Here is a 26138-nt window from a genome sequence, read left to right as displayed (position 1 = left end):
AAGTGAATGGGACAAATTCAGATCTGCTGTAAGTGCATGCTACTCCACTTAAACCAATGGGGAGGGAGGCATCTGCTTATACCAGTCTAAACTGGCCCCAGGTATCCAAATTTCTATCCTACTAATTGATAGGCAGAGAATTCTCAGCCCAAACTCATCACCCTGTTCAACTCACCCTCCACCCCTCCTGTGCTGTCAGGAAACCAGATGTCCAACTTGATCTTGAACTTTCCTATGCCTCAAATGTCTATAAATATAACTAATATAACTTTCTAAACCATTCCTCCATTGAAACTGTAACACTTTTATTTCCATTTAACCACTGTAATTACCTCTCCAAACCAAAGTTCTATGTTAATGTGTCTAAAATGCAACAAACGATTGCCACATGCCCCTGGACAACACAACATGATTTAAGCACTTTCTATTTACAGTACAAAAATCACATTTCTGTTTTCCAAAATATTCTATTATAATGCTCTGTATTCTGAAAGAGGCTTTTCTCCTTGCATTCACACAAAAGATAATTTCTGAAGGAAGAGATATGTAAAGCCATAATGGCTTGTATCTGTGTGGGCTCATTAACAACAGCCAGAGTGGTTTAATTTCTTTTATATTGGTAAAATCAAATACAAAATTACTCCAAAGAAGCATATGCTTAAGCTCTTTCTATGCCAAATTTCAAATTAAAGCAAAATTCATAAAGAGAACAGTTCCATCTCGCAAAATAGGATTTTAATGGATTTTCTTAGACAATTTGAACCACAGCATCCCAAATAATAGCATTTTGAATATCCATTAGCTTCAGTGGAAGTACTCAGGGATTAATCTGTCCCATTGTGTCTGATAATGACATTTAATATTTGTAGTGAGATAATATAATGAGAACCAGGGCTAAATATTTATAAATAAAGTCACAAGCATCACAACAAGGGGGAAAAAGATAACTGAAGGAATTAATAGTGAAGCTATTGTATTCTGAACAAGACAAAAGAAGTTACTGTGCTTGTTAGTGTCACAAGAGCTACCTGTCACTTGATTTTAGATATTTCTCTGACTTTTGAGAGTTTCAAGTGTTTAAAAACAAAAAGGATACTTGCAAGGAGATCTAATACTCCTACAAGTGCAAAGGGCAATTCAGTGCACCATGACATAGTGAAACGTCACCATTCTGCAGATCCCACTTGTCTTTGAACTGTTCAGAAAAAGGACAGAAGGGCTGATCTTACCTTTAACAAGAACAGATTGAAGTCCTTTTAGAAAAGTAAACACTGTAAAATGAGTGTAAAATATTCAAGAAAAATGCCTGGCTGGATTAAAGATCCACCAGATTATTTCAAAAAGAAGGTGGAACCTCTAACAAGGTGTGGCCAAGTGGTTTAAGCACAGGACAGAGTCAGAAACAGTTGAGTTCTAATCACAGGTCTGGCTCTAACTTAATTGGGGACCTTGGACAAATGACTTTACCACTCTGTACCTTAGTTTTTCCCTCTGTAAAATGGGGTCAATACTTCCTTATTTCAGAGGTGCTGCAAGGATTAGTTAATGTTTGTAAAGCATTTTTACGTTCAAAACAACTACAGGAGTGCTAAATATTTTATATATTCTTGCTGGCATTTAAATATAAATTTTCTGTCAGGAAAACAATTTTATATGTTAAAATGGGAAAATGAGATACAACAAGAAACAGATGTTGTTAGCAGATCCCCACCTCCAGTCACTGTTTAATTATTGGATAATATGTTTTCAGATGCCTTTTCTAGAATCTGTCTTTCATAGTCTCAGTTTGTGTTGCTGTACCATGTATTTATGTAAAAATTAATTTGTGCCAAAGGTATATATCCACATATTTCCAATCATCTTTGCAGAAACATATCATCAACTGAAGGAAATAATCTCCAAATAGCGCAAACTGTGGAAAACAAAATATCTTTACAGATAGGAACTTTAGCAATAATCTTGCTTTAAATGAACCAGCAACAGAAAATGGAAGAATAAACCCTGACGGTCACCTTCCTAACTGCTAATTTGTGTTTACCTGAAATGTAGTTTTCACTGGTTTAAAATCAAGCTGTTTTTATGTGCAAATTCTTCACTGACTCAGGTATTTGAGATTGTTCCCTGTGGGTTAATTTACCTTTTGAATGGTCTTGGATGATCTAAGTACTACTATGGAGGCTAGAATCAGTTGCTCCATGGCTTTAATCTGTTCTGTGAGCTATTTTAAACCAAAACTGTTTTCATTTTATTAAAAAGGACAAAAAAAAAAAAGACTGCTAAAACTCAGCATCCTGAATTAGTATGCAGTGCATGTCGCTGAGGAGAACTAAAACATAAGTAATGGTGCAGCAAACGGGCTGTGCCTACCATAGGCAATCAGAGCTATGAAATTACCACTTCTCAATCACTGTTTTAGAGAACACAGTTCTATTTCAGACAAGTCACACTGTCTACGTCAAATGAGTCTGTCTCAATGTAATACTACATGGAGAAAAGTTAATAAGACTTGTATATACAGGAAGCTATTTAGGCTTCAGGATGTGTTTAGCCAGTAGTGGAATACCTGCAACCAAAAAGAGAAGCATATGAGGCAATTCTTCCCCTAAAACTGCTGAATTCACAGTCTAAAGTCTCCTATGGAGAGGGCTGCAACAAGGGCGCTCCAGGACAGGTTCTTGATTCAGATGATGAGTGTGTTTAAGCACGTATCCCCATGATCTCTTACACTCACCCCTGCTGTGGATTAATTATGCTTTGCAGGAGTAATCTCCATATGCAGTTGCATGGGGACTGGGTATGCACTCTTGGAACAGATATAATGCAGATCCACAACAGGACTGCCTTTGCATCATTAAAGTGCAAACATATCCGTGCCTAAAAACACTGGGCCTGAATTTGGCCCAAGGTATTTGTTTTCCTGTTTTGGGGAGAAGATACCTCTGGAAACAGTTTGAAGAGGAACTGTTTTACAGCAAACACGAATGACATAATGACATCATTGTGGATAACTATCTGTCTGCCAGATATTTTATATATAATTATACATGCAGAGAGACAGACAAATCCTATAATCAAAGCATCAGATTATAGTTAAAATGACCCTCCAAATTATGCAAACAATTTCCCCTGATAACACAACTTTGTTAGATTAAAGAAATCATAAACAAAGTATTTAGTTTCAGAGTAGCAGCCGTTTAAGTCTGTATTCGCAAAAAGAAAAGGAGTACTTGTGGCACCTTAGAGACTAACAAATTTATTTGAGCATAAGCTTTTGTGAGCTACAGCTCATATTTAGGGTAAATCCCCAGAGATTTATTTGCTGTGTAACTCTGAACTGTGATTCTATAACTTTCACAGCTGCTATAGCCAATGAATAGGAAGTCCTAATAATGAGGAATCTGCTTCCGAGAGGGACAGATTTTTATATTAAATTGCTTAACTGTGTTAATCATGTGATGGCTGCAGGAACAGGCATGTGTTCTAGGACCATTTCCCCTACAGCGCATTAGTTTAAACAAATTGTGCAAGAGGCAACCATGGAGCAGTGAATTTCACAAATATAACCAGATTATTTACACTGTAAACTCCTTAGGACAGGAATCTCATATTCAGAAATGTCTGTAAAGTGTCAAGCAAACTGTTGCTTTCTGGAAAATGATGTGCTTTGCTATACTACCTATAACCACTGCTCTAGTCACTAGATGACACTTCCCTTCAAGAGCCAGGAACAGAACTCAGGATTCCTCAGTTCTAGCATTCTACTGCTGGGATTAGCAAGGGGATTAGCGCTTAAAATGGCCTTGTCGGGTCGAATTTGGGTTACTGTGGACGTAATTAGACGGTATTGGCCTCCGGGAGCTATCCCAGAGTGCTCTATTGTCACCGCTCTGGACAGCACTCTCAACTCAGATGCACTGGCCAGGTAGACAGGAAAAGGCCGCAAACTTTTGAATGTCAATTTCTTGTTTGGCCAGCGTGGCAAGCTGCACGTGACCATGCAGAGCTCATTAGCAGAGGTGACCATGATGGAGTCCCAGAATTGCAAAAGAGCTCCAGCATGGACCGAACGGGAGGTACGGGATCTGATCACTGTATGGGGAGAGGAACCCGTGCTATCAGAACTCCGTTCCAGTTTTCGAAATGCCAAAACATTTGTCAAAATCTCCCAGGGCATGAAGGACAGAGGCCATAACAGGGACCCGGAGCAGTGCCGCGTGAAACTTAAGGAGCTGAGGCAAACCTACCAGAAAACCAGAGAGGCAAACGGCCACTCCGGGTCAGAGCCCAAAACATGCCGCTTCTATGATGAGCTGCATGCCATTTTAGGGGATTCAGCCACCACTACCCCAGCCGTGTTGTTTGACTCCTTCAATGGAGATGGAGGCAACACGGAAGCAGGTTTTGGGGATGAGGAAGATAATGATGATGAGGTTGTAGATAGCTCACAGTAAGCAAGCGGAGAAACCGGTTTTCCCGACAGCCAGGAACTGTTTCTCACCCTGGACCTGGAGCTAGTACTCCCCGAACCCATCCAAGGCTGCCTCCCAGACCCGCCAGGCAGAGAAGGGACCTCTGGTGAGTGTACCTTTTAAAATACTATACATGGTTTAAAAGCAGCATGTTTAATGATTAATTTGCCCTGGCATTTGCGGCTCTCCTGGATGTACTCCCAAAGCCTTTGCAAAAGGTTTCTGGGGAGGGCAGCCTTATTGCGTCCTCCATGATAGGACACTTTACCACTCCAGGCCAGTAGCACGTACTCAGGAATCATTGTAGAACAAAGCATTGCAGTGTATGTTTGCTGGCGTTAAAACAACATCCGTTCTTTATCTCTCTGTGTTATCCTCAGGAGAGTGATATCATTCATGGTCACCTGGTTGAAATAGGGTGCTTTTCTTAAGGGGACATTCAGAGGTGCCTGGTCCTGCTGGGCTGTTTGCCTGTGGCTGAACAGAAATGTTCCCACTGTTAGCCATGGGGAGGGTGGAGGGATTAGCCACGTGCTGCGGGGAGGCAAAATGCGACCTTGGAACAAAAGCACATGTGCTATGTATGTAATGTTAACAGCAAGGTTTACCGTGAAAGAGTGTACCCATTGTTCTATAAAATGTGCCTTTTTAAGTACCACTGTCCCTTTATTTTCTCCACCAGCTGCATGTGTTTCAAGGATCACAGGATCTTCTCCTTCCCAGAGGCTAGCGAAGATCAGAAGGCGAAAAAAACGCACTCACGATGAAATGTTCTCTGAGCTCATGCTGTCCTTCCACACTGACAGAGCACAGATGAATGCGTGGAGGCAGACAATGTCAGAGTGCAGGAAAGCACAAAACGACCGGGAGGAGAGGTGGCGGGCTGAAGAGAGTAAGTGGTGGCCTGAAGAGAGGGCTGAAGCTGAAAGGTAGCAGCAGCGTGATGAGAGGAGGCAGGACTCAATGCTGAGGCTGCTGGAGGATCAAACTAATGCGCTCCAGCGTATGGTTGAGCTCCAGGAAAGGCAGCAGGAGCACAGACTGCCGCTACAGCCCCTGTGTGACCAACCGCCCTCCTCCCCAAGTTCCATAGCCTCCTCACCCACACGCCCAAGAATGCGGTGGGGGGGCCTCTGGCCACCCAGCCACTCCACCCCAGAGGATTGCCCAAGCAACAGAAGGCTGGCATTCAATAAGTTTTAAAGTTTTAAACTTTTAAAGTGCTGAGTGGCCTTGTCCTTCCCTCCTCCACCACCCCTCCTGGTGCTTCTCTCCTCCACCACCCCTCCTGGGCTACCTTGGCAGTTATCCCCCTATTTGTGTGATGCATTAATAAAGAATGAATGAATGTGAAGCAACAATGACTTTACTGCCTCTGCAAGCGGTGATTGAAGGGAGGAGGGGAGGGTGGTTAGCTTACAGGGAAGTAGAGTGAACCCGGGGAAGATGGGGGGGTTCATCAAGGAGAAACAAACAGAACTTTCACACCGTAGCCTGGCCAGTCATGAAACTGGTTTTCAAAGCTTCTCTGATGCGCACCTCACCCTCCTGTGCTCTTTTAACTGCCCTTGTGTCTGGCTGTGTGTTCCAGCAGCCAGGTGACTGACTGGTAGCTGTCTGGCGTTGCAAGCTTTCACAGGGCTATTGCTACTCGCTTCTCAACTGTGAGGGCTGCTCTCATCTTGGTATTCATGTGCTTCAGGGCAGGGGAAAGCAAGTCACAAAGTTCCAGGAAAGTGCCCTTACGCATGCGAAAGTTTCGCAGTCACTGGGAATCGTCCCAGACCTGCAACACTATGCCGTCTCACCAGTCTGTGCTTGTTTCCCGAGCCCAGAATCGGCGTTCCATCACATGAAACTGCCCCATTAGCACCATGATGCCCACATTGCCAGGGCCCCAGCTTTGAGAGAAATCTGTGTCCATGTCCTCATCACTCTCATCACCTTGCTGACGTCGCCTACTCGCCCGGTTTCACTTTGTCAGGTTCTGGTGCTGCATATACTGCTGGATAATGCGTGTGGTGTTTAATGTGCTCCTAATTGCCAAAGTGATCTGAGCGGGCTCCATGCTTGCCGTGGTATGGCGTCTGCACAGAAAAAAGGCGCGGAACAATTGTCGGACGTTGCTCTGGCGGAGGGAGGGGCGATTGATGACATGGCTTACAGGGTTGGCTTAAAGGGAATTAAAATCAACAAAGGGGGTGGCTTTGCGAGAAACTGAATGGCCCCCTCAAGGATAGAACTCAAAACCTCAAGAAGAGAACTCAAAACTGTGTTTAGCAGGCCGTTGATTTCATGGAGGGAGGGAGGAGAAAATGAATACAACACAAATCTGGTCCATTTCTTGTTTTGAGCCACTTCATCTATCTTTATATATCTTGCTGGCAGCAGACTGTGCAGCACGACCGCTAGCCATCGTCATCTCCTGGATGCTCGGCAGAAGACGGTGCCGTATGACGGCTGGCCATCATCTTCTGCTGGCTGCTGATTAAAAGACAGTGCACTGCTGGTAGGACTCAATAGCCATGCGACGAAACTTAAAAGGGAAATGACCTGGCTGAGTCACTCCCATGTTTGCCAGGGCGCCCCTTACCTCATCGAGGTTGGTTAAAAGAGCACCCAGGACTACGTCGACGACGGCTACCAGTCATACTGCACTGTCTGCTGCCAAAAGGCAATTAACTGCTGCTGTGTAGCAATGCAGTACCACGTCTGCCAGCACCCAGGAGACATACGGTGACAGTTAACTGAGCGGGCTCCATGCTTGCTGTGGTATGGCGTCTGCACAGGTAACTCAAGAAAAAAAGGCACAAAACGATTGTCTGCCCTTGCTTTCATGGAAGGAGAGAGGGAAGGGGGGCCTGACGATATGTACCCAGAACCACCCGCGACAATGTTTTAGCCCCATCAGGCACTGGGATTTCTACCCAGAATTCCAATGGGCGGTGGAGACTGCGGGAACTGTGGGATAGCTACCCCCAGTGCAACGCTCTGGAAGTCGACGGTTGCCTCGGTACTGTGGACACACTCCTCCGACTACGTGCACTTAGCGCATTTGTGTGGGGGGACACACAATAGAATGTATGAAAACACTTTCTACAAAACCGACTTCTATAAATTCGACCTAATTTCGTAGCATAGACATACCCAAAAATCAGCCCAAATCTGATAAAGAGGAAGGAAGTGGCGGGGGTAGGAGGGAACAGGGTTGTTGAGTCCATTCACACAAAGGCCTCAGAGAAGGGAGACCTCTGTTTCCCTCAGGTCCTGATTAGAGGGCCAAAAGCACAGAAGATACTGTAAACAGACTGTTGCAAGGGACTGTGGTGGTGTTGGTGGAGGGAACTCAAAATAAAAGGCACTGTGAATGCACAACTAGTGGAGTCTTAGTGGAGTCTGCACGATTTCTGCAGGGCAAGAAGACAGCAGTGAAGATGCGCCCTCTTACAGGCTCAATCAAGAAAAGTTAAATATCCTATAAAATATTATTTAAACATGTCCTTAATAAAAAAAAATCGAATCCAAGGGCTGTTTCAGAGTTAAAATCTTCAGTACAGTGATTCACCATCAGATTATCCAGGACACAGAGTTTGTTGCCTTTGCAGAGGTGCGTAAGGGCCATGTGCTATTTTTCTACTCTCTCTACCTGACTCCACACCCTATGTTTATTACGGAAGGCTGAGAATTTGGGGTTTTAGAAGGATGACCACAGCTACTGGGGTCATTTAGACAAATATCGTTTTCTCTCTGTGACTTAACCACACCACTCTCCTGATTTATTCCCCTCATGAAAGGCCCATCAATAGTTCTGCTAACTTCTTCCCCCTTCAGAAATGTCAAACCCAAAATCATGAGTCATGTCCACTAAAATAATGAGATTGTCTAAAAAAACCAAAAGATTTTAAAAAATAAGTGTGACTGATTTTTAGTTGCCTGTTGGTTTTATGGTTTTTAGAATGGGTCATGATATCATGTGTTTCTCTGCAACCAGGAAGGCTAGAAATTGACCTTTTTAAAATGAAAGCTGAGATTCTCATCTTATCACCTCCCCAACAGCTGGGATTTTAAGGAAAACATCAAACATTGCAATATTCAGGATAAAATCACGTGCTGGCATCACCGCTTCTCCCTCTTGCAATGTTCTGCCCAGTCCACTCAATTTACTGCTTCGTTCAGTTTCTTTTCCCACTCATCTTTGCTCCTTCTCTCATGCTGTACACCTGGAATAATCTCCCCATCCTCATATGCCACATGCCCTTCCCCTCTTCCTTCAACCCTGCTCTTCAAGAGTTCCTTCTTCCCTTCTCCATATTAATAATCCCCTCACTCAATTTCTCTATTCTGATCTGTTAACCTATTTGTTTTATTAAGGACCAGATATTGCCACCCTTACTCATGTTGAGTAATATCTCCCTCCATAAGCAGTCCCATTACATGTGGAGTAGGGCATTACTCAAAGTTAGGAAGAGACAGAAACTGGCCCATGGACTAACAAACTCTTCGTGGGAGGAATGGTGTCTTAATCTATGTTTGGAAAGCCTTTTGTAACTGTACAGTACTATACACATATTTTATGAATAATCATTTTTGTTTTAGGGTAGATTAATTGTTTTGACCTCTCAATCCTGACAGTTCCCACAAATGATGCCATAAATACACACAAATTAAATTCAGTTTTCTTTCCACTCAATTTGTACTTTTTACTTTAGTACCACAAGAAATGAGTCAGAATCCTCAAGTGATATGTGTTGTATTTAACTTGACAGCAAATCCATGACCCACTGATTTTTTCCCCTCATGCCTGATTATACCTGATAGATATTGACCTTTCTTATCTAACTACCAACACTGCCATCACTTTCAACATTCAGCTGCAGTAATGTACGAAAGCCCAGCATTCTTCAAAATTAGATCCTTCACATTTACCTGTTTCCTTTATCGAGGTGCTTTATCGATGTCCTTTATCGAGGTGCTCAAAAGGATTTAGATCAGAGGCTCTCAACCTTTTTTTACCGGTGACCCCTTTCACACAGCAAGTCTCTGAGTGCGACCCCCCCTTACAAATTAAAAACACTTTTTTATATATTTAACACCATTATAAATGCTGGAGGCAAAGCGGGGTTTGGGGTGGAGGTTGACAGCTCGCGACCCCCCATGTAATAACCTTGCAACCCCCTGAGGGGTCCCGATCCCCATTTTGAGAACCCCTGATTTAGATTCTGCAGTTCTAGGAAATTTATTGACCATTAACAAACACTGATCATAAAGCTAAAATTATTCAAGTTTTTTTTTAGTTCTAAAACAACAAAAATATTTAATCTGGCTTTATGCTGAAGTGTCATTTGAGTGTCTCTTTAGTCCTTAAGGTATTTAGTTATTTCCAAACAGACCCGGCTTGTTATATTGTCAGCATCATCTATCCTCTTTAGCACACACTCTTGATGAATTTATTATCAAAGCTATTTTTATCTGTAGCAACATGCAACTAGATATAAAGGAGTCTAGAGGACAAAACGGAGAACATCAAGCATGAAAGCTGCTGCAACAGAGTAACTTTTGGAATGAGGGCCCTTTGCTTCGTGTTCGAGCTCTTCATTTAAAATCTTGCAAAATTTAAGAGAAGACAACTGCCTATGTGGTATTAGACAGATCCACCCTATTGCTGCCGCATTGCAAAAGGATGTGCATAGTTCATGGGTTTTTGTTCAAGCTATTTTAGTGTCATATGCTTTTCTTCTACTTGATTTACCAAAAATCTCACTCAAGAAAACTGAATAACTAAACAGGGAATAAACTGTACATCACCACAGAGCCGTACTCTAAGGAAGAAACACACACACAACAGCTGATTGTTTAGACAGCACAGCCACAAATGTCACTTTTCCCAGAAAGAGACAAAACACAAAAGGGTAGTTTTAAAAAATATTTAGGGAAACACTGACTTGAACAATGCTATGTCCCTAGCAGACTGCTACCAATTTGATACGCTTTGTATTCCATTAGAGAAGATTTATATTTTATTTTGTAGTCTTGCATAAGAGAGTTGGGAAATCTTTCTGTGTTTTATCGTAGTTAAGGTGTTAGTAGCTGAGCCTTAAAAGTCTGTTTCTTGTTGGACTGTGATGTACAAGATTTCAAAAGCACACGATTCTGTTACCAGATTTTTTTCAGTAGCAGTCTTTGAACTTTAACATTTGGCTGCTTTTATATTGTGAGAGCCAAAAAACCCTGGAAACTAGTCAGGGGTTAAAATTAGGTTAACATTTTCACCAGCTACTCTGTCACTTCACGAAAAGGGTTTAGTGGCTCACAGGAGAAAAAGATTACCTGCTCCTCTGTCTTGTTTTGGCATCCCCTCTCTCCCTCCTGCCCCTAATCCCCCCTTTCCTTTACAACTTCATTTTTGTGTTTACTGGGGTTTTGGTGCGACTATAAGAAAAGCAATTGAAATAAAATTGGGCATCCTATGATAGCAGAAAAAATAAATCTTTCTCCAGCATTTTTCCTACAACTGCAGGACGCAGTTCCTTCTCTCAATTGTGGCTGCACTTCACGATGCTGAAAGATACAAGCTTTTTTGTGCTCAATCACCAACAATAACACGTCACCTTGCCCACTTCGTCTCTCTAATATCCTGGGACCACCCCAACTACAACACCACTGCTGTACTTAACTGTCCGTCATAGAACACATTCAAGGTATTTTTTAAATAAAAATTCTGAAAGTCATTAACATACAATATAGACCAGTGACACTGAGGCTTTTAGAAGAAAAGAATCAAGTTGCTATTTAGAAAAATGGTTACATCATAGGTTGTACTTCTGTAATAAAATGATGAGAAAGTTTAGTACACGGGCTTAACAGCTATGAAAGACCGATGCATAATTGTTATGGTCTATCAGCGTCTAAATCTGTTGCGGTTTTTTAAGAGACTCCAAACGTCCATTCATATAAGAAACTATAACAACTCAGAAAGAAAGGAAAAACAGCTCTGGAAAATAACTATGTACAAACATTAATGAGCTAATTTAAACTGACAAAAGCCAGGAAAATTCAAAATTCAAATTGAAATTTTGTCCGTACCCAGATACGCTCAATATTTTAGCTAATTAAAAGTTGTTTATGCCATCATCCTAATTAAGAGTTGTGGTAAAAATCTAAGCTGGGATACAGCAATAAAGGACATAATACAATTTTGAGGTACAGTAGAACCTCAGAGTTACGAAAACCAGAGTTATGAACTGACTATTCAACCACACGCCTCCTTTGGAACTGGAAATACTAAATCAGGCAGCAACAGAGACCAAAAACAAAAAGAAAACCCACACAAATACAGTACTGTGTTAAATGTAAACTACTAAAAAAATGAAGGGAAAGTTACAAAAAAGATTTGGAAAGGTAAGGAAACTGTTTCTGTGCTTGTTTCATTTAAATTAAGATCAGCATTTTTCTTCTGCACAGTAAAGTTTCAAAGGTGTATCAAGTCAATGTTCAGTTGTAAACTTTTGAAAGAACCGTAACATTTTGTTCGGCGTTACGAACATTTCAGAGTTACAAACAACCTCCATTCCCGAGGTCTTCGTAACTCTGAGGTTCTACTGTGTGAACCTACACCTCTTACTTAGATAAACTGCCCACTGAATGGGACGAGGTAGGTTGAAAATCAATAGGCTGTTTCCCTTCATATGAAGTGCGGGACTGGACCCTTTCCCAGTAACTGTGATATTATTACCACACAAGGCTGGTCACCAATACTCATCTACATGAAAAGATTAGGGATTTCCATTTTCGAAACAGATATTTAGAGGAACAGATGGACAGATATGTCCTGAAAAAGGTGCAGAGGGCTGGAACTGGGAGGATTCTGAGTTTAAAGAACATTCATTATACTGAAAAGCTAAACAGACTGAACCTTGTATTCGCTGGAGAACATAAGGCTTCAAAGTAACCTACTCTAATGCAAACAATACAATTTATTCAGGGGCTCAGTAAGCATGAGATGGTCATTTATTCACACCGATTAGACATGTAAAACCTGAAGAGCACAATCTAAAAAATGTGGAAATAAAGTGTAACCAAGGAAAGCGGACAGGACTGAACTTAAAGAGCACAGGTGGAACAAATAGTTACATGTGGCCCAATTTATAAATATAAGTACTTAAAACTAGGCATTTACATCCCTACTTAGGTGCCTAAGTTTATGCATGGAAGTGCTGATTTAGGCACCTCGGTTCCTACTTAGGCTCCTTACATAGATGCCTGAAAACAGATATGTAGGTGCATAAAATGAAAGTGAATTGCTTTAAGTTTGACAACTGGGGCCACAAAGACCATCAAAGCACATGGATAAGATGCCTTTTAAGAGCTGCCTAGACATTTTACGGTGAGAGAAAAGTATGGGAACATATAGAATTCCTTCCACCATATAATAATAGCTAAGCACAACAAAAAGTTGCAGGCTTGACTATGTATTTCTTGAGCTTTGTTGGCTTAAGCCAGACCCTCAGTAATGACCTTTGACATAGTGTGGACCACATCTGAATAGAGATACATATTATTTGTGGGGGAGGGATAGCTCAGTGGTTTGAGCATTGGCCTGCTAAACCCAGGGTTGTGAGTTCAATCCTTGAGGGCACCATTTGGGATCTGGGGCAAAAACTTGGGATTGGTCCTGCTTTGAGCAGGGGGTTGGACTAGATGACCTCCTGAGGTCCCTTCCAACCCTGATATTCTATGATTCTATCCTGTCAATTGCTCATCCCCCAATTTGTGATCACAAAGAGAACCTCCCGAAGGCATCTACATCATCTGTTTTTGTAAAAAAGTAACATTAGGCAAGTATTGATTCTACGGTTAGATGTCTTTAATGTGATTTAGCAACTGGAAACAAGGAAGATTAGCAAGTAACATGTGACCAGCCAGCTCTCTGGAACATCATTTGGAAACCAGTGAATTTTGTGTAAGTATGAGATACAATGGTAATGTATAAACAACGGGGAGTCCTTGTGGCACCTTAGAGACTAACAAATTTATTTGGGCATAAGCTTTCGTGGGCTAGTGGCATTATTAAGAAGTAATGGAATGCCAATAATGTCTTCATGACTGTATTGCCTTGTTTCATTTGGCACCAACACATCAAGGCATTTAGATGAAGAGCTTTTACAAGAATCATATATGATACTGTAGTGACAGGGAAATAATCTAGGGTATTCCATAAATATTGTATAAATAATATACCGGCCCGAGGCAGGGCAGAGATGAGATAATGTATCTATTCATCAATTTAGGAATCAGAGGAGGAACTAAAACTCAAGAAATGTGTGAGCTCCAGGGTAATGGGTAGGTCTTTTCCAGTCATGAATAAGGGTGAAGAAGAATATGATTAACTTGTAAAAGGAATTCTCTCAATATGTTAGCTCTCCAGATTTACACTCTTGAAGTAGCATGTGGAGCCACTTGGACCAAAATCCTTTTGACATGCAGGGATCTCTTCAGCAGTGAACAGATTGATCTGGGTGAGGAGCAGATTACCTCCCGTCTGCAGAGGATTCTATCCACTACATTATGTACTAAAGATAATTCCAGAGTACTGACAGGTTTCAGAGGAACAGCCGTGTTAGTCTGTATTCGCAAAAAGAAAAGGAGTACTTGTGGCACCTTAGAGACTAACCAATTTATTTGAGCATGAGCTTTCGTGAGCCACAGCTCACTTCATCAGATGTGTACCGTGGAAACTGCAGCAGACTTTATATACACACAGAGAATATGAAACAATACCTCCTCCCACCCCACTGTCCTGCTGGTAATAGCTTATCTAAAGTGATCAGCAGGTGGGCCATTTCCAGCACAAATCCAGGTTTTCTCACCCTCCACCCCCCCACACAAATTCACTCTCCTGCTGGTGCTAGCCCATCCAAAGTGACAACTCTTTACATAATCAAGTCGGGCTATTTCCTGCATAGATCCAGGTTTTCTCACTTCCCCCCCCACCCCCACACCCCGGAGAGTGAGTTTGTGTGTGTTTGGGGGTGGGGGGGAAGTGAGAAAACCTGGATCTATGCAGGAAATAGCCCGACTTGATTATGTAAAGAGTTGTCACTTTGGATGGGCTAGCACCAGCAGGAGAGTGAATTTGTGTGTGGGGGGTGGAGGGTGAGAAAACCTGGATTTGTGCTGGAAATGGCCCACCTGCTGATCACTTTAGATAAGCTATTACCAGCAGGACAGTGGGGTGGGAGGAGGTATTGTTTCATATTCTCTGTGTGTATATAAAGTCTGCTGCAGTTTCCACGGTACACATCTGATGAAGTGAGCTGTGGCTCACGAAAGCTCATGCTCAAATAAATTGGTTAGTCTCTAAGGTGCCACAAGTACTCCTTTTCTTTTTCCAGAGTACTGTTAGTCATGTAGACTATGCCTCTCAGAGTGATTATAAGACATCACAGACTCAGGTCTCATCAATATGCTAATGAAAAGACCATCAATTCCCAAAATGTCCATTGCCTGGGAGAAAATAGCAGATGTATGGAAACTTTAGACCTTGTTCAAAATTTCCTGCTGAATATTTAATAATTATTATTTGGAAAATATGAAAAAGTAAAAAACCCATTTCCCCACATTTTGTACAAATTTTATTGAATGGAAAACAGTACCAAAAGGTTGAAAGTGTTACTTGAAGAGAGAAAGTGACACCTTCACTTTTTGAGGTGTTCCCCTCCCACGTTCTTACTGCTTCCCAACTTTTGCCACCTTGGAAGCAGTAACAAAATATGAAAAGTGGATTTTCCCCACTTCCTTATACTCTGTTTCCAACTGGAAAAAGTTGGGAAATAGTAAGAAAGGGTGGGGAATAAATCATTTTCCCACAGTTGTCAAAAATTTTCCATGGGAAAACTGGAATTTCCTGCCAGAAAAATTTCTTAAGGGGATTTTTCCTGCAACTTTTTTGTGTGTGGGAAACACCCCATTATTGCAGCGTGCTGTATGAAAAACAGTTCACTCAAAGTCAACTCATGAAAAACAGAAGTCTCGTTGGTAGGAGATGAAAAAACTTTGCTCAACTCTCCAACTTATTAGCTTCATCAATTACTAAGGGCATCAACTCACAGATCATCAAGGTGATGTGGCATATTAGGATCATTTTAGATATCTCACTACTCTACACCACTCTACTGATCTACATACAGATGGTCACAGTGGTGAGAAACCCCTTCACTTGACCAGGAGACTTCACCTATTCCTCTGAGATGAACATCTCTACCTGTGGCAATGTGCAATTTCATCACCTTCAGGTTCGATTTTGCAACTCACTCTCATCTGGGGATGGATGGAACCACTACAGAGAATGAAAATGACATAGCACACAGAAGCACACATCGCTTGCAACAAAGACTGATGAAACCACACCACACTGGTGCTTTGCAAGCTCCACTGCCTTCTAATTCCTTAAGTGCTCAAATCTTGGTCGTAATTGGCAGGTCTGATAATGGATTAGGACACTCCGTGATCCCCCAACACAACAATACTTCACAGAGATGTTGCAATTGGACAGACTGAGATTCTGACTATCAAGCACTGGGAACGGATAACTACATGTGATGCTGAGTAACTCCATCTAGAGTTTTATATATATAAACTATCTATCTATCTATCTATCTTCTTACTATATGTTCCATTCTATGAAGTGGGCTGTAGCCCACGAAAGTTTATGCTCAAATAAATTTGTTAGTTTCTAAGGTGCCACAAGTACTCCTGTTCTTTTTGCAGATACAGACTCACACGGCTGCTACTCTGAAACCTGTCATTGTGCAAGGCACTGAATTTAACCATATGGAATGGAAATCCATCAACTTCATGAAAAAACTCGTACAGATACACACAGAGATCATCTTCCTTTCCAAATGCAAACAGATTGACATCATACCAAAAGGACTAAAGGTAAAAAATCCATTACAATCTACATATCACACAGACTATGCTGAGAGATTGTGCCATACACTCTCAAAGAAACTGTGAAACCACCTGATCAACATCCTATACAGCAAACAGGGAAAGATTAAGAATGAGCTCTCAAAACTGGATACTCTCATAAAAAACCAACCTTCCACACAAACTTCCTCATGGATAGATTTTACAAAAACTAGACAAGCCATTGAGAACACAAACTTTGCTTCTCTACGAAGGAAAAAGGACACTAACCTATCTAAATTTCTACATGCCACACGGAGCCACAACAGTAGCTCCCTTAACCCACCCAACAATATTGTTAATCTTTCCAGCAATACTCTTAGCCCGGCAGAAGAGTCTGTCCTATCTCAGGGCCTCTCCTTTTGTCCCTCCAGGTCCACAAACATGATACAGTTCTGTGGTGACACAGAATCCTACTTTCGACATCTCCAACTCAAAGAATATTTCCAACACACCTCTGAACAACATACTAACCCACAGAATCCTTCCTACCAACACTACAAAAAGAAGGATTCTGGGTGGACTCCTCCTGAAGGTCGAAACAACAGACTGGATTTCTACATAGAGTGCTTCCGGTGACGTGCATGGGCTGAAATTGTGGAAAAGCACCATCACTTGCCCCATAACCTCAGTCGTGCAGAACACAACGCCATCAACAGCCTCAGGAACAACTCTGACATCATAATCAAAAACACTGACAAAGGAGGTGCTGTCGTCTTCATGAATAAGTTGGAATATGAACAAGAGGCTGCTCGGCAGCTCTCTAACTCCACATTCCACAGGCCATTATCATCTGATCCCACAAAGGATTACCATAAGAAACTACACCATCTGCTCAAGAAACTCCCTGAAAAAGCACAGTAACAGATCTGTGCAGACACAGGCATAGAACCCCAACCAGGGGCATTCTATCTGCTTCCCAAGATCCATAAACCTGGGAATCCTGGATGCCCCATCAACTCAGGCATTGGCACCCTGACAGTAGGATTGTCTGGCTATGTAGACTCTCTCCTCAGGCCCTATTCTACCAGCACTCCCAGCTATCTTCGAGACACCACTGACTTCCTGAGGAAACTACAATCCATCGGTGATCTTCCAGAAGACACCATCCAGGCCACTATGGATGTAGAAGCCCTCTACACCAACATTCCACCCAAAGATGGACTACAAGCTATCAGGAACAGTATCCCCGATAATGTCACGTGAAACCTGGTGGCTGACATTTATGACTTTGTCCTCACCAACAACTATTTCACATTTGCAGACAATATATACCTTCAAGTCACTGGCACTGCTGTGGGTACCTGCATGGCCCCACAGTATGCCAACATTTTTATGGCTGACTTAGAACAACGCTTCCTCAGCTCTCGTCCCCTAACGCCCCTACTCTACTTGCGCTACATTGATGACATCTTCATCATCAGAGCTCCGGTACGAAATGTCGTAAAACCTGAGTGTCTCTGGATTAAGTTTAGAAGTGTGTGCAACAAGAGTGATGTAGTGGTGGGAGTCTGCTATAGACCACCGGACCAGGGAGATGAGGTAGATGAGGCTTTCTTCCGGCAGCTCACGGAAGCTACTAGATCGCATGCCCTGATTCTCATGGGTGACTTTAATTTTCCTGATATCTGCTGGGAGAGCAATACAGCGGTGCATAGACAATCCAGGAAGTTTTTGGAAAGCGTAGGGGACAATTTCCTGGCGCAAGTGCTAGAGGAGCCAACTAGGGGGGGCGCTTTTCTTGACCTACTGCTCACAAACCGGGTAAAATTAGTGGGGGAAGCAAAAGTGGATGGGAATCTGGGAGGCAGTGACCATGAGTTGGTTGAGTTCAGGATCCTGACACAGGGAAGAAAGGTAAGCAGCAGGATACAGACCCTGGACTTCAGGAAAGCAGACTTCGACTCCCTCAGGAAACGGATGGCCAGGATCCCCTGGGGGACTAACATGAAGGGGAAAGGAGTCCAGGAGAGCTGGCTGTATTTCAAGGAATCCCTGTTGAGGTTACAGGGACAAACCATCCCAATGAGTCGAAAGAATAGTAAATATGGCAGGCGACCAGCTTGGCTTAATGGTGAAATCCTAGCGGATCTTAAGCATAAAAAAGAAGCTTACAAGAAGTGGAAGGTTGGACATATGACCAGGGAGGAGTATAAAAATATTGCTCGGGCATGTAGGAATGAAATCAGGAGGGCCAAATCGCACCTGGAGTTGCAGCTAGCAAGAGATGTCAAGAGTAACAAGAAGGGTTTCTTCAGGTATGTTGGCAACAAGAAGAAAGCCAAGGAAAGTGTGGGCCCCTTACTGAATGAGGGAGGCAACCTAGTGACAGAGGATGTGGAAAAAGCTAATGTACTCAATGTTTTTTTTGCCTCTGTTTTCACTAACAAGGTCAGCTCCCAGACTGCTGCGCTGGGCATCACAACATGGGGAAGAGATGGCCAGCCCTCTGTGGAGATAGAGGTGATTAGGGACTATTTAGAAAAGCTGGACGTGCACAAGTCCATGGGGCCGGACGAGTTGCATCCGAGAGTGCTGAAGGAATTGGCGGCTGTGATTGCAGAGCCATTGGCCATTATCTTTGAAAACTCGTGGCGAACGGGGGAAGTCCCGGATGACTGGAAAAAGGCTAATGTAGTGCCAATCTTTAAAAAAGGGAAGAAGGACGATCCTGGGAACTACAGGCCAGTCAGCCTCACCTCAGTCCCTGGAAAAATCATGGAGCAGGTCCTCAAAGAATCAGTCCTGAAGCACTTGCATGAGAGGAAAGTGATCAGGAACAGCCAGCATGGATTCACCAAGGGAAGGTCATGCCTGACTAATCTAATCGCCTTTTATGATGAGATTACTGGTTCTGTGGATGAAGGGAAAGCAGTGGATGTATTGTTTCTTGACTTTAGCAAAGCTTTTGACACGGTCGCCCACAGTATTCTTGTCAGCAAGTTAAGGAAGTATGGGCTGGATGAATGCACTATAAGGTGGGTAGAAAGCTGGCTAGATTGTCGGGCTCAACGGGTAGTGATCAATGGCTCCACGTCTAGTTGGCAGCCGGTATCAAGTGGAGTACCCCAAGGGTCGGTCCTGGGGCCGGTTTTGTTCAATATCTTCATAAATGATCTGGAGGATGGTGTGGATTGCACTCTCAGCAAATTTGCGGATGATACTAAACTGGGAGGAGTGGTAGATACGCTGGAGGGGAGGGATAGGATACAGAAGGACCTAGACAAATTGGAGGATTGGGCCAAAAGAAATCTGATAAGGTTCAATAAGGATAAGTGCAGGGTCCTGCACTTAGGACGGAAGAACCCAATGCACAGCTACAGACTAGGGACCGAATGGCTCGGCAGCAGTTCTGCGGAAAAGGACCTAGGGGTGACAGTGGACGAGAAGCTGGATATGAGTCAGCAGTGTGCCCTTGTTGCCAAGAAGGCCAATGGCATTTTGGGATGTATAAGTAGGGGCATAGTGAGCAGATCGAGGGACGTGATCGTTCCCCTCTATTCGACATTGGTGAGGCCTCATCTGGAGTACTGTGTCCAGTTTTGGGTCCCACACTACAAGAAGGATGTGGATAAATTGGAGAGAGTCCAGCGAAGGGCAACAAAAATGATTAGGGGTCTAGAACACATGACATATGAGGAGAGGCTGAGGGAGCTGGGATTGTTTAGCCTGCAGAAGAGAAGAATGAGGGGGGATTTGATAGCTGCTTTCAACTACCTGAAAGGGGGTTTCAAAGAGGATGGCTCTAGACTGTTCTCAATGGTAGCAGATGACAGAACGAGGAGTAATGGTCTCAAGTTGCAGAGGGGGAGGTTTAGATTGGATATTAGGAAAAACTTTTTCACTAAGAGGGTGGTGAAACACTGGAATGCGTTACCTAGGGAGGTGGTAGAATCTCCTTCCTTAGAGGTTTTTAAGGTCAGGCTTGACAAAGCCCTGGCTGGGATGATTTAACTGGGAATTGGTCCTGCTTCGAGCAGGGGGTTGGACTAGATGACCTTCAGGGGTCCCTTCCAACCCTGATATTCTATGATTCTATGATCTGGACCCATGGAAAAGAAGCCCTTGAGGAATTTCACCATGATTTCAACAATTTCCATCCCACCATCAACCTCAGCCTGGACCAGTCCACATAAGCGGTCCATTTCCTGGACACTACTGTGCTAATAAGCGATGGTCACATAAACACCACCTTATACCAGAAACCTACTGACCGCTATACTTTCCTACATGCCTCCAGCTTCCATCCAGGACACCCCACACAATCCATTGTCTACAGTCAAGCTCTAAGATACAACCGCATTTGCTCTAATCCCTCAGACAGATACAAACACCTACAAGATCTCTATCAAGCATTCTTAAAACTACAATACCCACCTGATGAAGTGAAAAAACGGATTGACAGAGCCAGAAGAGTACCCAGAAATCACCTACTACAGGACAGGCCCAACAAAGAAAATAACAGAATGCCACTAGCTGTCACCTTCAGCCCCCAACTAAAACCTCTCCAGCACATCATCAAAGATTTACAACCTATCCTGAAAAATGATCCCTCACTCTCACAGATCTTGGGAGACAGACCAGTCCTCGCTTACAGACAGCCCCCCAATCTGAAGCAAGTACTCTCCAGCAACCACACCACACACCAAAAACACTAACCCAGGAACCTATCCTTGCAACAAAGCCCGATGCCAACTCTGTACACACATTTATTCAAGTGACACCATCATAGGACCTAATCACATTAGCCACGCCATCAGGGGCTTGTTCACCTGCACATCTACCAATGTGATATATGCCATCATGTGCCAGCAATGCCCCTCTGCCATGTACATTGGCCAACCCGGACAGTCTCTATGCAAAAGAATAAATGGACACAAATCTGACATCAGGAATCATAACATTCAAAAACCAGTAGGAGAACACTTCAATCTCTCTGGCCACTCAGTAAAAGATTTTAAGTGGCAATTTTGCAACAGAAAAGCTTCAAAAACAGACTCCAGCGAGAGACTGAGCTTGAATTAATATGCAAACTAGATACCATTAACCTGGGTTTGAAGAGAGACTGGGAGTGGCTGGGTCATTACACATATTGAATCTATTTCCTTAAGTTAAGTATCCTCACACCTTCTTGTTAACTGTCTAAATGGGCCATCTTGATTATCACTACAAAAGTTTTTTCTCCTGCTGATAATAGCTCATCTTAACTAATTTGCCTCTCACAGTTTGTATGGCAACTTCCAACTTATCTGCATGTGTGTGTATCTTCTTACTATATGTTCCATTCTATGCATCCCATGAAGTGGGCTGTAGCTCATGAAAGCTTATGCTCTAATAAATTTGTTAGTCTCTAAGGTGCCACAAGTACTCCTGTTCTTTTTGCAGATACAGACTAACACGGCTGCTACTCTGAAATCTAGAGTTCAATAACCCACTGTGATATATCACTCGGAGTACTTTTTAAATTTTCATTAGAAGAATCTGCAAGCAAAAGTAATACAAACAACGGTTCTGGGAAGTGGAAGAGCTCTGGGGGACGGAGTCATCTATCTGCCGCCCTGACCGGGAAAAACAAGAAGTCTGCTGCTTGCCGGGGGCTAAGATTCGCGATGTGACGGAGAGACTGCTGAGACTCATCAAGCCCTCGGATCGCTACCCCTTCCTGCTTCTCCACGTGGGCACCAGTGATACTGCCAAGAATGACCTTGAGCGGATCACTGCGGACTACGTGGCTCTGGGAAGAAGGATAAAGGAGTTTGAGGTGCAAGTGGTGTTCTCGTCCATCCTCCCCGTGGAAGGAAAAGGCCTGGGTAGGGACCGTCGAATACTGGAAGTCAACGAATGGCTATGCAGGTGGTGTCGGAGAGAAGGCTTTGGATTCTTTGACCATGGGATGGTGTTCCATGAAGGAGGAGTGCTGGGCAGAGACGGGCTCCACCTTACGAAGAGAGGGAAGAGCATCTTTGCGAGCAGGTTGGCCAACCTAGTGTGGAGGGCTTTAAACTAGGTTCACCAGGGGAAGGAGACCAAAGCCCTGAGGTAAGTGGGAAAGCGGAATACCGGGAGGAAACACAGGCAGGAATGTCTATGAGGGGAGGGCTCCTGCCTCATACTGAGAATGAGGGGCGATCAGCAGGTTATCTCAAGTGCTTATATACGAATGCACAAAGCCTTGGAAACAAGCAGGGAGAACTGGAGGTCCTGGTGACGTCAAGGAATTATGACGTGATTGGAATAACAGAGACTTGGTGGGATAACTCACATGACTGGAGTACTGTCATGGATGGTTATAAACTGTTCAGGAAGGACAGGCAGGGCAGAAAAGGTGGGGGAGTAGCACTGTATGTAAGGTAGCAGTATGACTGCTCAGAGTTCCGGTACGAAACTGCAGAAAAACCTGAGTGTCTCTGGATTAAGTTTAGAAGTGTGAGCAACAGGAGTGATGTACTGGTGGGAGTCTGCTATAGACCACCAGACCAGGGGGATGAGGTAGATGAGGCTTTCTTCCGGCAGCTCGCGGAAGCTACTAGATCGCACGCCCTGGTTCTCATGGGTGACTTTAATTTTCCTGATATCTGCTGGGAGAGCAATACAGCGGTGCATAGACAATCCAGGAAGTTTCTGGAAAGCGTAGGGGACAATTTCCTGGCGCAAGTACTAGAGGAGCCAACTAGGGGGGGAGCTCTTCTTGACCTGCTGCTCACAAACCGGGAAGAATTAGTAGGGGAAGCAAAAGTGGATGGGAATCTGGGAGGCAGTGACCATGAGTTGGTTGAGTTCAGGATCCTGACACAGGGAAGAAAGGTAAGCAGCAGGATATGGACCCTGGACTTCAGGAAAGCAGACTTCGACTCCCTCAGGGAACGGATGGCCAGGATCCCCTGGGGGACTAACATGAAGGGGAAAGGAGTCCAGAAGAGCTGGCTATATTTCAAGGAATCCCTGTTGAGGTTACAGGGACAAACCATCCCGATGTGTCGAAAGAATAGTAAATATGGCAGGCGACCAGCTTGGCTTAACGGTGAAATCCTAGCGGATCTTAAGCATAAAAAAGAAGCTTACAAGAAGTGGAAGGTTGGACATATGACCAGGGAGGAGTATAAAAATATTGCTCGGGCAAGTAGGAATGAAATTAGGAGGGCCAAATCGCACCTGGAGCTGCAGCTAGCGAGAGATGTTAAGAGTAACAAGAAGGGTTTCTTCAGGTATGTTGGCAACAAGAAGAAAGCCAAGGAAAGTGTGGGCCCCTTAATGAATGAGGGAGGCAACCTAGTGACAGAGGACGTGGAAAAAGCTAATGTACTCAATGCTTTTTTTGCCTCTGTCTTCACGAACAAGGTCAGCTCCCAGACTGCTGCGCTGGGCATCACAACATGGGGAAGAGATGGCCAGCCCTCTGTGGAGAAAGAGGTGGTTAGGGACTATTTAGAAAAGCTGGACGTGCACAAGTCCATGGGGCCAGACGAGTTGCATCCGAGAGTGCTAAATGAACTGGCGGCTGTGATTGCGGAGCCATTGGCCATTATCTTTGAAAACTCGTGGCAAACGGGGGAAGTCCCGGATGACTGGAAAAAGGCTAATGTAGTGCCAATCTTTAAAAAAGGGAAGGAGGATGATCCTGGGAACTACAGGCCAGTCAGCCTCACTTCAGTCCCCGGAAAAATCATGGAGCAGGTCCTCAAAGAATCAGTCCTGAAGCACTTACATGAGAGGAAAGTGATCAGGAACAGCCAGTATGGATTCACCAAGGGAAGGTCATGCCTGACTAATCTAATCGCCTTTTATGATGAGATTACTGGTTCTGTGGATGAAGGGAAAGCAGTGGATGTATTGTTTCTTGACTTTAGCAAAGCTTTTGACACTGTCTCCCACAGTATTCTTGTCAGCAAGTTAAAGAAGTACGGGCTGGATGAATGCACTATAAGGTGGGTAGAAAGTTGGCTAGATTGTCGGGCTCAACGGGTAGTGATCAATGGCTCCATGTCTAGTTGGCAGCCGGTGTCAAGTGGAGTGCCCCAGGGGTCAGTCCTGGGGCCGGTTTTGTTCAATATCTTCATAAATGATCTGGAGGATGGTGTGGATTGCACTCTCAGCAAATTTGCGGATGATACTAAACTGGGAGGAGTGGTAGATACGCTGGAGGGCAGGGATAGGATACAGAGGGACCTAGACAAATTGGAGGATTGGGCTAAAAGAAATCTGATGAGGTTCAATAAGGATAAGTGCAGGGTCCTGCACTTAGGACGGAAGAACCCAATGCACAGCTACAGACTAGGGACCGAATGGCTAGGCAGCAGTTCTGCGGAAAAGGACCTAGGGGTGACAGTGGACGAGAAGCTGGATATGAGTCAGCAGTGTGCCCTTGTTGCCAAGAAGGCCAATGGCATTTTGGGATGTATAAGTAGGGGCATAGTGAGCAGATCGAGGGACGTGATCGTCCCCCTCTATTCGACATTAGTGAGGCCTCATCTGGAGTACTGTGTCCAGTTTTGGGCCCCACACTACAAGAAGGATGTGGATAAACTGGAAAGAGTCCAGCGAAGGGCAACAAAAATGATTAGGGGTCTGGAACACATGACCTATGAGGAGAGGCTGAGGGAACTGGGATTGTTTAGTCTGCGGAAGAGAAGAATGAGGGGGGATTTGATAGCTGCTTTCAACTACGTGAGAGGTGGTTCCAGAGAGGATGGTTCTAGACTATTCTCAGTGGTGGAAGAGGACAGGACAAGGAGTAATGGTCTCAAGTTGCAGTGGGGGAGGTTTAGGTTGGATATTAGGAAATACTTTTTCACTAGGAGGGTGGTGAAACACTGGAATGCGTTGCCTAGGGAGGTGGTGGAATCTCCTTCCTTAGAAGTTTTTAAGGTCAGGCTTGACAAAGCCCTGGCTGGGATGATTTAATTGGGGATGGGTCCTGCTTTTGAGCAGGGGGTTGGACTAGATGACCTCCTGAGGTCCCTTCCAACCCTGATATTCTATGATTCTATGAAATTAAACTCAGGTTTCCTGACCAGTCGTGCAAAACACCAATGACTAGGAAAACTAACTTTCTTAAATTATGAACCTGTTTTTTAATACACAGATGGTTGAAGGGGAAAAGAATTCCCTTAGCAGAAAGAATATACAATATTTGAAACCTGACAAAAGAGCTACTGAGCTAGAAACATCACATCTGATTTTACATAGAAATTCTTTTTCCTCCAACTGCGTCTTTGCAGGTGTTGAGTTGAAATAAAATATACACATTTGTATTCTAAGTTCTCCCACCTAAACATGTATTGTAACATGTAGAGGGCACTGATGAAATAGGCACTAAAAATCTGCTAGACAGATACACGCAAGTGACGCAACCTTGCAATTCTGTGTTAAATTCATCCTGGTTCTTCACTGAAGCAAGTCTTCTATAGACTATCAGGGCTGGAAGGGACCTCAGGAAATCATCTAGTCCAACCCCCTGCTCAAAGCAGGACCAATCCCCAATTTTTGCTCCAGATCCCTAAATGGCCCCCTCAAGGATTGAACTCACAACCCTGGGTTTAGCAGGCCAATGCTCAAACCACTGAGCTATCCCTCCTCCCAAATGGTCTTGCCAATGGTTGAGCTGAAGAAAACTAGACAGACTTTTGGGAGCACAACTGGAAGCTTGCTCTCTTAAAGGTTCAGAAAAGTCAGAGGTATACGCTACAGAGAATCAGCCATGGG

The 26138-nt window shown here is 43.7% G+C and overlaps 1 protein-coding gene across 14 annotated transcripts in view; it reads right to left on the bottom strand.

Annotated features, from left to right (window-relative positions):
• The window catches only part of TANC2 (tetratricopeptide repeat, ankyrin repeat and coiled-coil containing 2), a 713825-nt gene that overhangs the window by 171697 nt on the left and 515990 nt on the right, over positions 1-26138 (bottom strand). The window lies entirely within an intron of this gene.

The sequence above is a fragment of the Caretta caretta genome, chromosome 27 (genome assembly GCF_965140235.1).
Source record: "Caretta caretta isolate rCarCar2 chromosome 27, rCarCar1.hap1, whole genome shotgun sequence".
NCBI classification, from domain to species: domain Eukaryota; kingdom Metazoa; phylum Chordata; order Testudines; family Cheloniidae; genus Caretta; species Caretta caretta.
This window is presented reverse-complemented; position numbering and strand designations above follow the sequence as displayed.